Genomic DNA, 14928 nt, shown 5'->3' on the forward strand with positions numbered 1-14928 from the left:
TAAGACACTCCTCCAAACACCACAAGTTGTAAGCAGTGGAAACACACATGACTTGCAACACAAGTAGGTACAAGATTAGATAATATAGCTATTCAACATACAAAAGGAGACACTTCCCCAATTGCCACAAGTAGGGCAAGCAGTGGAACCACACAAGATAAACACACAAACAGACCCCTACAGGCGAGAAAGGTCTTCTAAACGATGAACCAATTGGTCGCTAACAGAGTAATAACACTTGCATAACATCCTGACAAATCCACAACCAGTTACCAGTTAAAGTGAACACAGTTAGAACTGCTACTAATTAAGGTAATGCAGTCCTGATAAATCCCTACCTGCTACTGATATTATAGGGGGATTACAGAACCCTACCTGCTCCACTTACATAGCATCCTGATAAATCCACAACCAGTTAAAGTAATGCAGACTAATAGAACTGCTACTAATTAAGGTAATGCAGTCCTGTGCTCTTCGCTGATGGCGCTCTTGTCACAAATCATCAAACGCTTTCCTCATATCCTTGCTTGTTCTTCATGTGGCATTCCTGTTTCAGAGAAAACAAGGGAATGATCAAGATGGGGGTAATTAAGCATCAGGATATCAACTCTACTAACCAGACAAGTGGCTAGTCCAACAATAGTTACAAAGATATGAATTTTGTCGAGCAATGCACTTTTTATTTCCAAAAGGTACAGCTATAGAGGTTAAATGCTTTCATACCCCAGCCACACATATTTCCATTGTAGGAATAAGTTGTGGCTAAACCTGGGTGCATTGCACTGCACCCATGATGGACAGTAAATTTGAACAGGCTCTTCCATTTTATAGTTTGCAATAAAAAAAACTCCAATTATACATGGAGAAATGCCAACACAAACATAAACTAGCCACCATAACCTGGAACTAGCAATATCATATAAAAGGGAAATTTTATCTGAATCACAAATAATAAATAAGCTCAAGAGCACCGCGTGAAATCAACCAGCAGTGTTCGAGAATAAGAACATACGATCCACTAAGCAAAATTCGGGGAAAAACAAGTACTAGCAAGTTCATACTCCCTCCGTCCGAAAAAACTTGTCCCTTAAATGGATGAATCTAACACCAAGTTAGTGCTAGATACATCCATTTGAGAGATAAACTTGGGACAAATTTTTTCGGACGGAGAGAGTGTTAAATTGTGATCTAAATTCTACCGTATTGGACTAGACGTAGTACATACGGCGTGGGCCTTTGTGTTGGTACCGACGCATATGAGTACAACTCGTCTACTTGTCCTCCAAGGACTCTCATGTATTGCCCTCATATATACCCCATGTAGTCGCACCTCAGACGGCCTGTCGTCTCGTGCTTGTAATACTCCTCCTTATAGTGATTGCGCCTTCGTGCGTCCGTGGTTTTCTCCCGCAAGGGTTTTCATGTAAAAATCCATGTCTCTCTATCTCGTTTATCTTATTATTATCTAACAAGTGGTATACAGAGCCAAGTTTCACATACAAGATTTGAGATCGAGAGATTAGAGTTGAACGCGCCGCCGCCCGCGCGTGACCAGGTGATCCGCCGATACGAATCCGCATCGATTTCTACTGCCGCCGCACGTCGCCGAAACTGACAGGCTACAGGAGTTCCTCGCCGCCACGTCTTCCGTCTACTCTCCCGACGCGACCTGCTGCCTCTGCTGATCTAGTACGCAGCGCCCCGTGTGCTGCTCCTGAGAAATCAACCGTCGTTGCTGCTGCTAGTACTCCCTCCATTTTTATATACAAGGTCACAAACTTAAATTACAGGTACCAATGTAAAATTTAATGTCTGCTTTGAAAGTCATCTTTTTTATTTGTTTACTGGGATCATTAATACCTCACATGCATGCAAGAAAATTGAGTGGAGGTAGTAGCTAACCGTCATTATGACTTTATGCATGCAACTATTAAACATGTTGCTAGTACGAGAAAATATCATTAACTTTGTCTCAATTATTGTTGATGGCCTTGTATAAATACAAAACATATATTTCATAGTGGCCTTGTATATAAAAATGGAGGAAGTACTACTTTTCCGGCGTGAAGACCGAAGCCACTTCATCCAGTACTAGTTGAATTCTACTCACGTGAAGACAAGATTCATCGGTGATACTGCTTGTACTGCTTCGGTTACGTGGTCCGATTAATTTTTGGAGTGCTACTCACCTGAAGCTACGTACCTGATCGGCTAGTACTCTGTACTAGTTTGCTCTTTCACCGCTGATTGCTATATCCACCCAAAGACATACCAGGTGCTACTTACTCTGTTTTTTGTTTGCTCCGCATATTAATTCTGTCAAGAATTTTTTCTACGGGCTTGTATTACTTTGTGTACACAGATTTATCTACTCATGGCTTTCATAAAGTACGATCTTCCGCTGCTGGACCATGACACAAGGTTTACCCTATGCCAAGTCAAGATGCGGGCGTTGTTGGCACAGACCGACTATGATGAAGCACTGGATAGTTTTGGGAAAAACCGAATTGAGGACTGGACTGATGATGAGAAAAGAATTGATCGTAAGGCTTTGTCAAAAATTCAACTCCATTCGCATAATAATATTTAGCAGGAAGTTTTGAGCGAGAAAACTGCCGCTGCTCTATGGTTAAAGCTGGAAGGGATTTGCATGACTAAAGATCTCACCAGCAAGATGCATCTGAATCAAAAATTATTCCTGCACAGGTTACCCGAGGGAGGTAATGTTTTGAATCATATTTCAGAATTTAAAGAGATCATATCCGATCTAGCTGCAATGGAGGTTAAGTATGAAGAGGAAGATACTGCTTTAATGTTATTTTGTTCACTGCCAAGTTCTTATATCAATTTTAGAGACACCATATTATACAATTGTGATACTCTCACACTTAATGAAGTTTATGAAGCTTTAAACTCTAAGGAGAAGATGAAATTAATGGCGCCTCATGATGGTTCGAGTTCATCCCAAGCCGAGGGATTATCTGTTCGTGGTAGGACAAAGGAGAAGAACTCACATAATGGAAACAGAGGCAAAAGTAAGAACGGCTACAGGGGCCGGTCGCAATCCAGAGACAAGAGGTATTGCAGGTATTGCAAGAGAGACGGGCATGACATTGATACGTCTCCGTCGTATCTACTTTTCCAAACACTTTTGCCCTTATTTTGGACTCTAACTTGCATGATTTGAATGGAACTAACCCGGACTGATGTTGTTTTCAGCAGAATTACCAAGGTGTTATTTATGTGCAGAAATAAAAGTTCTCGGAATGACCTGAAACTTCACGGAGCAACTTTTTGAAAAATATAAAAAATACCTGCAAAAGATGAAGGTTAGGGGGCCCACCACCTGTCCACGAGGGTGGGGGGCGTGCCTGCCCCCCTAGGGCGCGCCCCCCTACCTCGTGGGCCCCCTGGAGCTCCTCCGACTCCAACTCCAACTCTATATATCTTGTTTTGGGGAGAAAAAAAATCAAAGAGAATGATTCATCGCGTTTTACGATACCGAGCCACCGCCAAGCCCTAAAACCTCTTGGGAGGGCTGATCTGGAGTCCGTTCGGGGCTCCGGAGAGGGGAATCTGTCGCCATCGTCATCATCAACCATCCTCCATCACCAATTTCATGATGCTCACCGCCGTGCGTGAGTAATTCCATCGTAGGCTTGCTGGAAGATGATGGTTTGGATGGGATCTATCATGTAATCGAGTTAGTTTTGTTAGGGTTTGATCCCTAGTATCCACTATGTTCTGAGATTGATGTTGCTATGACTTTGTTATGCTTAATGCTTGTCACTAGGGCTCGAGTGCCATGATTTCAGATCTGAACCTATTATGTTTTCATCAATATATGAGAGTTCTTGATCCTATCTTGCAAGTCTATAGTCACCTATTATGTGTTATGATCCGTTAACCCCGAAGTGACAATAATCGGGATACTTACCGGTGATGACCGTAGTTTGAGATGTTCATGTATTCACTATGTGTTAATGCTTTGTTCTGGTACTCTATTAAAAGGAGGCCTTGATATCCCTTAGTTTCCATAAGGACCCCGCTGCCACGGAAGGGTAGGACAAAAGATGTCATGCAAGTTCTCTTCCATAAGCACGTATGACTATATTCGGAATACATGCCTACATTATATCAATGAACTGGAGCTAGTTTTGTGTCACCCTAGGTTATGACTGTTACATGATGAACCGCATCCGGCATAATTCTCCATCACTGATCCATTGCCTACGAGCTTTCCATATATTGTTCTTCGCTTATTTACTTTTCTGTTGTTATTGCTATCATCACTACAAAATACAAAAAACACTACTTTTACTACTGTTACCTTTTGCTACCGTTACCACTACTATCATATTACTTTGCTACTAAATACTTTGTTGTAGATACTAAGTTTCCAGGCGTGGTTGAATTGACAACTCAGCTGCTAATACTTGAGAATATTCTTTGGCTCCCCTTGTGTCGAATCAATAAATTTGGGTTGAATACTCTACCCTCGAAAACTGTTGCGATCCCCTATACTTGTGGGTTATCAAGACTATTTTCTGGCGCTGTTGCCGGGGAGCATAGCTCTATTCTTTGAGTCACTTGGGATTTATATATGCTTATCATTATGAAGAACTTGAGAGATCCAAAAACCAAGATCTATCCCTCAACTACGAGGGGAGGTAAGGAACTGCCATCTAGCTCTGCACTTGATTCACCTTCTGTTATGAGTAAGCTTGCGACACCTAAACCTGCTTCTCCTATTCGTTCTGATATGTTGCATGTTATTGATGGTGCCACTTCTGCTATGCATGATACTTATGATGAAACTACTTCTATGCTTGATACTACTGTGCCACTTGGTGAATTTCTTGATGAACAACTTGCTAGGGCTAGAGAGAATGAAAATATTGAATCTGATGATACTGATGATTCAGACTTGCCTGTTATTCCTGAGGGTTATGCTTTTGATAAAGAAACTTCTTTAGCTATTTTAGCTTGCAAAGATAGATACGAACTTAAGAGGTTATTAGCTAAATGGAATAATCAATCTCTAAATGCTAGAATGAAACCTGACCCTGCTTTTGCTACTTCACCTATCTGTGTTATCGATAAGGATTATGAATTCTCTATTGATCCTGATATAATTACTTTGGTTGAATCTGATCCTTTTCATGGCTATGAATCTGAAACTGTTGTGGCACATGTTACTAAATTAAATGATATTGCTACCCTGTTCACTAATGATGAGAGAACTCGCTACTTTTATATCCTTAAAATATTTCCGTTCTCATTAAAGGGTGATGCTAAGATATGGTTTAATTCTCTTGATCCTGGTTGTGTGCGTAGTCCCCAGGATATGATTTATTACTTCTCTGCTAAATATTTCTCTGCTCATAAGAAACAAGCTGCTTTAAGGGATATATATAATTTTTTGCAAATTGAAGAAGAGAGTCTCCCACAAGCTTGGGGGAGGCTTATCAAGTTAGTTAATGCTTTGCCTGATCATCCTCTTAGGAAAAATGAAATACTTGATATCTTTTATAACGGACTAACCGATGCCTCCAGAGATTACCTGGATAGTTGTGCTGGTTCTGTTTTCAGGGAAAGAACACCGGATGAAGCTGAAATTCTATTGAATAATATGTTGAGAAATGAAAATAATTGGACACATCCTGAACCAGCTCCTGAGCCTATTTCTAAACCAACTCCGAAGAAAAGGGGTATTCTATTTCTCAGTCCTGAAGATATGCAAGAGGCAAAGAAATGTATGAAAGAAAAAGGTATTAAAGCTGAAGATGTTAAGAATTTACCTCCTATTGAAGAAAATACATGGTCTTAATTTACCGCCTGTTGAAGAAACATATGATCCTAATCCATTACCTATTGAAGAAACTCGTGGTCTTGATAACCCGACACAGGTAGTAAAGGTAAATTCTCTCTATAGATATGATAAAGCTGAAATCCCATTTACTAAGTTTGCTAGCCCATGCTTAGATAAGTTCGATAAATTTATGGTTAAGTAAGAAGATTTTAATGTTATTTTGGTAGACAATTGAAATACAATTCAAATATGCTTGAACACTTGGGTGATTATATGGCTAATGTTAAAGGTGAACTTAAACTTATTAGTAAACATGCTTCTATGGTTATGTAACACCCACGATGCGGCTATATCTCCCACGTGTCGGAGCACGACTTAGAGGCATAACCGCATTGTAGGCATGTCGCAACAGGGGTAATCTTTACACATCCCATGTACTGAATAAGAAAGACGTACAGAGTTGGCTTACAATCGCTACTTCACACAATACATGAATATAGCATTACATCATCCAGATACAATCAAGGTCCGACTACGGAACCAAAATAAAAGAAGACTACCCCTAATGCTAGATCCCCGATCGCCTCGACTGGGCTCCACTACTGATCAACTGAAACGAAACAACACAATGAACAAGATCTTCATCGAGCTCCTCCTTGAGCTCGGTAGCGTCACCTGCACGGTATCATCGGCACCTGCAAACTGGTTTTGGAAGTAATCTGTGAGTCACGGGGACTCAGCAATCTCACACCCTCGCGATCAAGACTATTTAAGATTATGGGTAGGTAAAAGGTATGTGAGGTGGAGCTGCAGCAAGCACTAGCATATATGGTGGCTAACTTACGCAAATGAGAGCGAGAAGAGAAGGCAAAGCACGGTCGTGAACTAGAAGTGATCAAGAAGTGATCCTGAAACTACTTACGTTCAAGCATAACTCCAACACCGTGTTCACTTCCCGCACTCCGCCGGAAAGAGACCATCACGGCTACACACGCGGTTGATGCATTTTAATTAAGTTAAGTGTCAAGTTCTCTACAACCGGACATTAACAAATTCCCATCTGCCCATAACCGCGGGCACGACTTTCGAAAGTTCAAAACCCTGCAGGGGTGTCCCAACTTAGCCCATCACAAGCTCTCACGGTCAACGAAGGATATTCCTTCTCCCAGGAAGACCCGATCAGACTCGGAATCCTGGTTACAAGACATTTCAACAATGGTAAAACAAGACCAGCAAGACCGCCCGATGTGCCGACATCCTGATAGGAGCTGCACATATCTCGTTCTCACGGCAACACCGGATGAACACTACGTACAGCTAAAACCAGCCCTCAAGTTTCCTCGAGGTGGCGTGGCAAGTGGCTCTGTTTCGGACCAACACTTAGACAAGCACTGGCCCGGGGGGCGGGGGTAAAATAAAGATGACCCTTGAGTCTGCAGAACCCAAGGGAAGGTGGTAGGTTGTTAGTGCAAAAGGTAAAACCAAGGTTGGGCCTTGCTGGAGGAGTTTTATTCAAAGCGAACCGTCAAGGGGTTCCCATTATAACCCAACCGCGTAAGGAATGCAAAATCAAGCAACATAACACCGGTATGACGGAAACTAGGGCGGCAAGAGTGGAACAAAACACCAGGCATAAGGCCGAGCCTTCCACCCTTAACCAAGTATATAGATGCATTTAATTAAATAAGAGATATTGTGATATCCCAACATATCCATGTTCCAACATGGAACAAACTCCAATCTTCACCTGCAACTAGCAACACTATAAGAGGGGCTGAGCAAACGGTAACATAGCCAAACAATGGTTTGCTAGGACAAGGTGGGTTAGAGGCTTGACATGGCAATATGGGAGGCATGATATAGCAAGTGGTAGGTATCGCATCATAGGCAAAGCAATAGAGCGAGCAATTAGCAAGCAAAGATAGAAGTGATTTCGAGGGTATGGTCATCTTGCCTGCAAAGTTCTCCGAGAAGACGAAAGCTTGATCCTCGTAAACGTACTCAACGGGTACCTCGAATGCGAACTCGTCTCCCGGCTCTTATTATGGAACAGACTCCAATTGCTCGCTCTTATAAGAGCCGAGAGACGAGTTCGCGTTCGAGGTACCCGTTGAGTACGTTTACGAGGATCAAGCTATCGTCTTCTCGGAGAACTTTGCAGGCAAGATGACCATACCCTCGAAATCACTTCTATCTTTGCTTGCTAATTGCTCGCTCTATTGCTTTGCCTATGCTACGATACCTACCACTTGCTATATCATGCCTCCCATATTGCCATGTCAAGCCTCTAACCCACCTTGTCCTAGCAAACCGTTGTTTGGCTATGTTACCGCTTTGCTCAGCCCCTCTTATAGCGTTGCTAGTTGCAGGTGAAGATTGGAGTTTGTTCCATGTTGGAACATGGATATGTTGGGATATCACAATATCTCTTATTTAATTAAATGCATCTATATACTTGGTTAAGGGTGGAAGGCTCGGCCTTATACCTGGTGTTTTGTTCCACTCTCGTCGCCCTATTTTCCGTCATACCGGTGTTATGTTCCTTGATTTTGCGTTCCTTACGCAGTTGGGTTATAATGGGAACCCCAGCAAGGCCCAACCTTGGTTTTACCTTTTGCACTAACAACCTACCACCTTCCCTTGGGTTCTACAGACTCAAGGGTCATCTTTATTTTAACCCCCCCGGGTCAGTGCTTGTCTAAGTGTTGGTCCGAAACAGAGCCACTTGCGGCGCCACCTCGAGGAAACTTGAGGGCTGGTTTTAGCTGTATGTAGTGTTCATCCGGTGTTGCCCTGAGAACGAGATATGTGCAGCTCCTATCAGGATGTCGGCGCATCGGGCGGTCTTGCTAGTCTTGTTTTACCATTGTCGAAATGTCTTGTAACCGGGATTCCGAGTTTGATCGGGTCTTCCTGGGAGAAGGAATATCCTTTGTTGACCGTGAGAGCTTGTGATGGGCTAAGTTGGGACACCCCTGCAGGGTTTTGAAATTTCGAAAGCCGTGCCCGCGGTTATGGGCAGATGGGAATTTGTTAATGTCCGGTTGTAGAGAACTTGACACTTAACTTAATTAAAATGCATCAACCGCGTGTGTAGCCGTGATGGTCTCTTTCCGGCGGAGTCCGGGAAGTGAACACGGTGTTGGAGTCATGCTTGAACGTAAGTAGTTTCAGGATCACTTCTTGATCACTTCTTGTTCACGACCGTGCTTTGCCTTCTCTTCTCGCTCTCATTTGCGTAAGTTAGCCACCATATATGCTAGTGCTTGCCGCAGCTCCACCTCACATACCTTTTACCTACCCATAAGCTTAAATAGTCTTGATCACGAGGGTGTGAGATTGCTGAGTCCCCGTTACTCACAGATTACTTCCAAAACCAGTTTGCAGGTGCCGATGATACCGTGCAGGTGACGCTACCGAGCTCAAGGAGGAGCTCGATGAAGATCTTGTTCATTATGTTGTTTCGTTCCAGTTGATCAGTAGTGGATCCCAGTCGGGGCGATCAGGGATCTAGCATTAGGGGTAGTCTTATTTTATTTTGGTTCCGTAGTCGGACCTTGATTGTATTTGGATGATGTAATGATATATTCACGTATTGTGTGAAGTGGCGATTGTAAGCCAACTCTGTACCTCTTTCTTATTCAGTACTTGGGATGTGTAAAGATTACCCCTCTTGCGACATGCCTACAATGCGGTCATGCCTCTAAGTCGTGCTCCCACACGTGGGAGATATAGCCGCATCGTGGGTGTTACAGGTTACCACTCAAGTAGAACAAGTACTTAAAGCTCAAAATGATTTGCTCAATGAATTGAATAGTAAGAATAATGATTATGCTGTTAGAGTGGCTACTAGAACTGGTAGAAAGACTCAGGAACCTTTGTATCCTGAAGGCCACCCTAAGAGAATTGAGCAAGATTCTCAGAGAAATAATGTAAATGCACCTAGTCCTTCCAATAGGAAGAAAAAGAAAAATGATAGGACTTTGCATGCTTCTAGTGAACCTATTACTGAAACACCTCAGGATCCAAATGATATTTCTATTTCTGATGCTGAAACACAATCTGGTAATGAACTTGAAACTAGTGATAATGTTAACGATATTGTTCATGATGATGCTCAACCTAGTAATGATAATGATATAGAAATTGAACCTGCTGTTGATCTTGATAACCCACAATCAAAGAATCAACGTTATGATAAGAAAGACTTTGTTGCTAGGAAACATGGTAAAGAAAGAGAACCATGGGTTCAGAAACCCATGCCTTTTCCTCCCAAACCATCCAAGAAAAAGGATGATGAGGATTTTGAGCGCTTTGCTGAAATGATTAGACCTATCTTTTTGCGTATGCGATTAACTGATATGCTTAAAATGAATCCTTATGCTAAGTACATGAAAGATATTGTTACTAATAAAAGAAAGACACCGGAAGCTGAAATTTCCACCATGCTTGCTAATTATACTTTTAAAGGTGGAATACCAAAGAAACTTGGAGATCCCGGTGTACCAACTATACCATGCTCCATTAAAAGAAACTATGTTAAAACTGCTTTATGTGATCTTGGAGCCGATTGATGACACACAAGTGTAGGGGATCTATCGTAGTCCTTTCGATAAGTAAGAGTGTCGAACCCAACAAGGAGCAGAAGGAAATGATAAGCGGTTTCCAACAAGGTATTCTCTGCAAGTACTGAAATAAGTGGTAACAGATAGTTTTGTGATAGGATAATTTGTAACGAGCAACAAGTAGCAAAAGTAAATAAGGTGCAGCAAGGTGGCCCAATCCTTTTTGTAGCAAAGGACAAGCCTGGACAAACTCTTATATAGAGAAAAGCGCTCCCGAGGACACATGTGAATATCGTCAAGCTAGTTTTCATCACGTTCATATGATTCACGTTCGGTACTTTGATAATTTGGTATGTGGGTGGACCGGTGCTTGGGTACTGCCTTTACTTAGACAAGCATCCCACTTATGATTAACCTCTATTGCAAGCATCCGCAACTACAACAAAAGTATTAAGGTAAACCTAACCATAGCATGAAACATATGGATCCAAATCAGCCCCTTACGAAGCAACGCATAAACTAGGGTTTAAGCTTCTGTCACTCTAGCAACCCATCATCTACTTATTACTGCCTAATGCCTTCCTCTAGGCCCAAACAATGGTGAAGTGTCATGTAGTCGACGTTCACATAACACCACTAGAGGAGAGACAATATACATCTCATCAAAATATCGAACGAATACCAAATTCACATGACTATTAATAGCAAGACTTCTCCCATGTCCTCAGGAACAAAAGTAACTACTCAGAAAGCATAAACATGTTCATAATCAGAGGGGTATTAATATGCATATAGGATCTGAACATATGATCTTCCACCAATTAAACCAACTAGCATCAACTACAAGGAGTAATTAACACTACTAGCAAGTCGAGGGAGTAATCACGGGGTCTTGGAGTGCTGAGGAGCGAGGAGAAGTGACCGCTCCTTTGATCTCGAGGAGCTCGAGCTCCCTTTCTCCGAGGAGGAAATTTGGTCTGCGGTCAAGGCGCTCCCCCGTGGAAAAGCCCCGGGCCCCGATGGATTCACGGCCGAGTTCCTTGTGGCGTGTTGGGACACGATCAAAGCCGATATTTGCGAGGTATTCGACAAGTTCTACTCCATGAACGGGCGCAGCCTCCAGCGCCTCAACGAAGCCCTAATCACGCTGATCCCAAAGTAGCCGGATGCCTCCTCTCTCTCAGACTACCGCCCCATCAGCCTAATCCACCTGATCGCGAAGCTCATTGCAAAAGTCCTCTCCCTGCGCCTCGCTCCTCGCCTGGGCCAGCTCGTCTCCACCAACCAAAGTGCATTCATCGCCAGGCGGTGTGTGCACGACAATTTTATGCTGGTCCAGCAGACCGCCCGCCAGCTCCACAACCTCCGCGTGCCTCGCGTCCTCCTCAAGCTCGACATTGCACGTGCGTTTGATACGGTTTCTTGGGCTTTCCTCCTCGACGTGCTACGCCACCTGGGCTTCGGTCGTTGGTGGATCGAGTGGATTGCCATCTTACTCTCCACGTCCAGCACGCGCGTCCTCATCAATGGATCCCCCGGCCCTCCCATCGCCCACGCTTGCGGTCTGCGTCAAGGCGATCCTGTGTCCCCAATGTTGTTTACGATTGCCATTGATGCTCTCAACTCCCTCCTCCTCCATGCCCACCGCAGCGGCCTTCTTCAGCGGCTCACCACTCGGCACGCCTCTTCGAGCATTTCTCTCTATGCCGACGATGTGATCATCTTCTGCCACCCGTCAACCCGCGATCTCCGGGTCATTCGGGAGCTACTTTGTGTCTTTGGCGAGGCTTCAAGGCTCTGCACGAACTTTGCCAAGTGTTCGGCAACCCCGATCCGTTGCGACGACCCCACGCGTGATTACATCGCGTGCGAGCTGGCCTGCACTATCATGGACTTCCCTATCACCTACCTGGGCATTCCTCTCTCGCTCCGGAAGCCGTCCATCTCGTCGCTCCAGCCGATCGTAGAGAAGCTGGACAAGAAGCTTTCCTCCTGGCGGGCGATGCTCCTGTCCCGTGGTGAGCGTCTCGCCCTCGTCCGCCACGTGCTGTGTGCGATCCCCTCCCACATCATGGTCGTCATCGCTCTCTGTCCGACGATCCTCAAGCAAGGGAACCGCACGATCCGCGAATTCCTCTGGCATGGTAATAAGGAGACCCGCGCTGGCCACGGGCCAGTCAACTGGCAGCGCGTCTGCCGGCCCCTCCATCTCGGCGGGCTCGGCATCCCGGGCCTCCATCGGCAAGGGATCTCTCTTCGTGTGCGCTGGTTGTGGCTGTAGCGCACCGACCCGGCCAGGCCGTGGGCACACCTGCACCTGCCCTCCGATACTGACTCCTCCGCCATCTTCCGCGCGTCCACGTCCTGGACTATCGGTGATGGCAGGTCTTGCCGATTCTGGACTGACGCTTGGATCGACGGCATGGCCATTGCGGACATCGCCCCTAACCTCCTTCCCCTTGTCCCCCGACAGCGTCGCAAATGCTCGGTGGCGGAGGGGCCCCAGGACCGCTGCTGGATTGCAGACTTGCGTCGCGCGCTAATGCCCACTGCCCTGGTGGAGTACGTCCAGCTCTGGACTAGGCTCCGTCACCTCCACCTTTCTACCTCCCCTGACCGTCTTGTCTGGCACTGGACCGCGGATGGGAACTACTCTGCCAGATCCTGCTACTGAGCCCTCTTTGCCGGCTCCATATCCGCCCCATTCTGGCGCCTCACCTGGAAATGCTGGCCCCCACTGCGCGTCAAGATGTTCACCTGGCTGGCCGACCTTGACCGCTATTGGACTGCCGATAGACTGGCGTGCCACGGTCTCCCCCACAATGACAAATGTGCTCTCTGCAACCAGCACGCCGAGACCATGCAACATATCATCATCGCCTGCCCTTTCTCCAGGCAGGTTTGGCATGATGTCCTATCTTGGGTGCGCGCCACCGTCCCCCCTCCGTCCGGTCCCGAGGAGTTCCTCCCTGGTGCTATGCCATGATCATGAGCTCCCCCACTGGACACCGTAAGGGGCTTGCCACCCTTGCAACCCTGACGGCCTGGTCCATCTGGAAGCAGCGCAACCGCTGTGTCTTCGACGGCGAGTCCCCCTCCACATCCCGGCTTCTTGAGCTTATCCAGAACGAGGCACGTTCTTGGGCTAGGGCTGGCGCTCACGGTTTAAATACGCTGCTGGCATAGGTCCCTAAACTTGTACCCGGGCTGAGCAGCCCGTCACCACTGCTCCTCGCTCCTTGTCTTGCCTGTGTGCTGGACACCGAGCCCCCCTGTACCTTCACCTTCTTCCTATCAATGAAAAGATACGCTCTCTAGCGTATTCGCGAAAAAATTAACACTACTAGCAACCTACTAGCACCAATCCCGGACTTGAGACAAGAATTGGATACAAGAGATGAACTAGGGTTTTGAGAGGAGATGGTGCTGATGAAGATGTTGATGGAGATTGCCCTCACCCGATGAGAGGAGCGTTGGTGATGACGATGGCGATGTTTTCCCCCTCCGGGAGGGAAGTTTCCCCGGCAGAATAGCTCCGCCAGAGCCCTAGATTGGTTCCGCCAAGGTTCCGCCTCGTGGCGGCGGAGTTTCGTCCGAGAAGGAGGCTTCGTATTTTTTTCCCATCGAAAGACTTCATATAGCAGAAGATGGCCACCGGAGGGCCACCAGGAGGCCCACGAGGTAGGGGGGCACCCCCCACCCTCGTGGGCAGGTTGTGGCCCCCCTGGTGAGTTTCTTCCGCTGAGTATTTTATATATATTCTGAAAACGTCTTCTGTGAAGTTTCAGGACTTTTGGAGCTGTGCAGAATAGGTCTCTAATATTTGCTCCTTTTTCAGCCCAGAATCCCAGCTGCCGGCATTCTCCCTCTTTATGTAAACCTCGTAAAATAAGAGAGAATAGGCATAAGTATTGTGACATAATGTGTAATAACAACCCATAATGCAATAAATATCGATAAAAAAGCATGATGCAAAATGGACGTATCAACTCCCCCAAGCTTAGACCTCGCTTGTCCTCAAGCGAAAAGCCGAAATCGAAAAATATGTCCACATGTTTAGAGATAGAGGTGTCGATAAAAATAAAATACAGACATGAGGGCATTGTTGGAAATATGCCCTAGAGGCAATAATAAATTGTTTATTATTATATTTCCTTGTTCATGATAATCGTTTATTATCCATGCTAGAATTGTATTGATAGGAAACTCAGATACATGTGTGGATACATAGACAATACCATGTCCCTAGTAAGCCTCTAGTTGACTAGCTCGTTGATCAATAGATGGTTACGGTTTCCTGACCATGGACATTGGATGTCGTTGATAACGAGATCACATCATTAGGAGAATGATGTGATGGACGAGACCCAATCCTAAGCCTAGCACAAAGATCATGTAGTTCGTATGCTAAAGCTTTTCCAATGTCAAGTATCATTTCCTTAGACCATGAGATTGTGCAACTCCCGGATACCGTAGGAGTGCTTTGGGTGTACCAAACATCACAACGTAACTGGGTGGCTATAAAGGTTCACTACAGGTATCTCCGAAAGT

This window comes from Triticum urartu, chromosome 3A, assembly GCF_056163025.1.
Source record: "Triticum urartu cultivar PI428250 chromosome 3A, HENAU_Tu73, whole genome shotgun sequence".
NCBI lineage: Eukaryota > Viridiplantae > Streptophyta > Magnoliopsida > Poales > Poaceae > Triticum > Triticum urartu.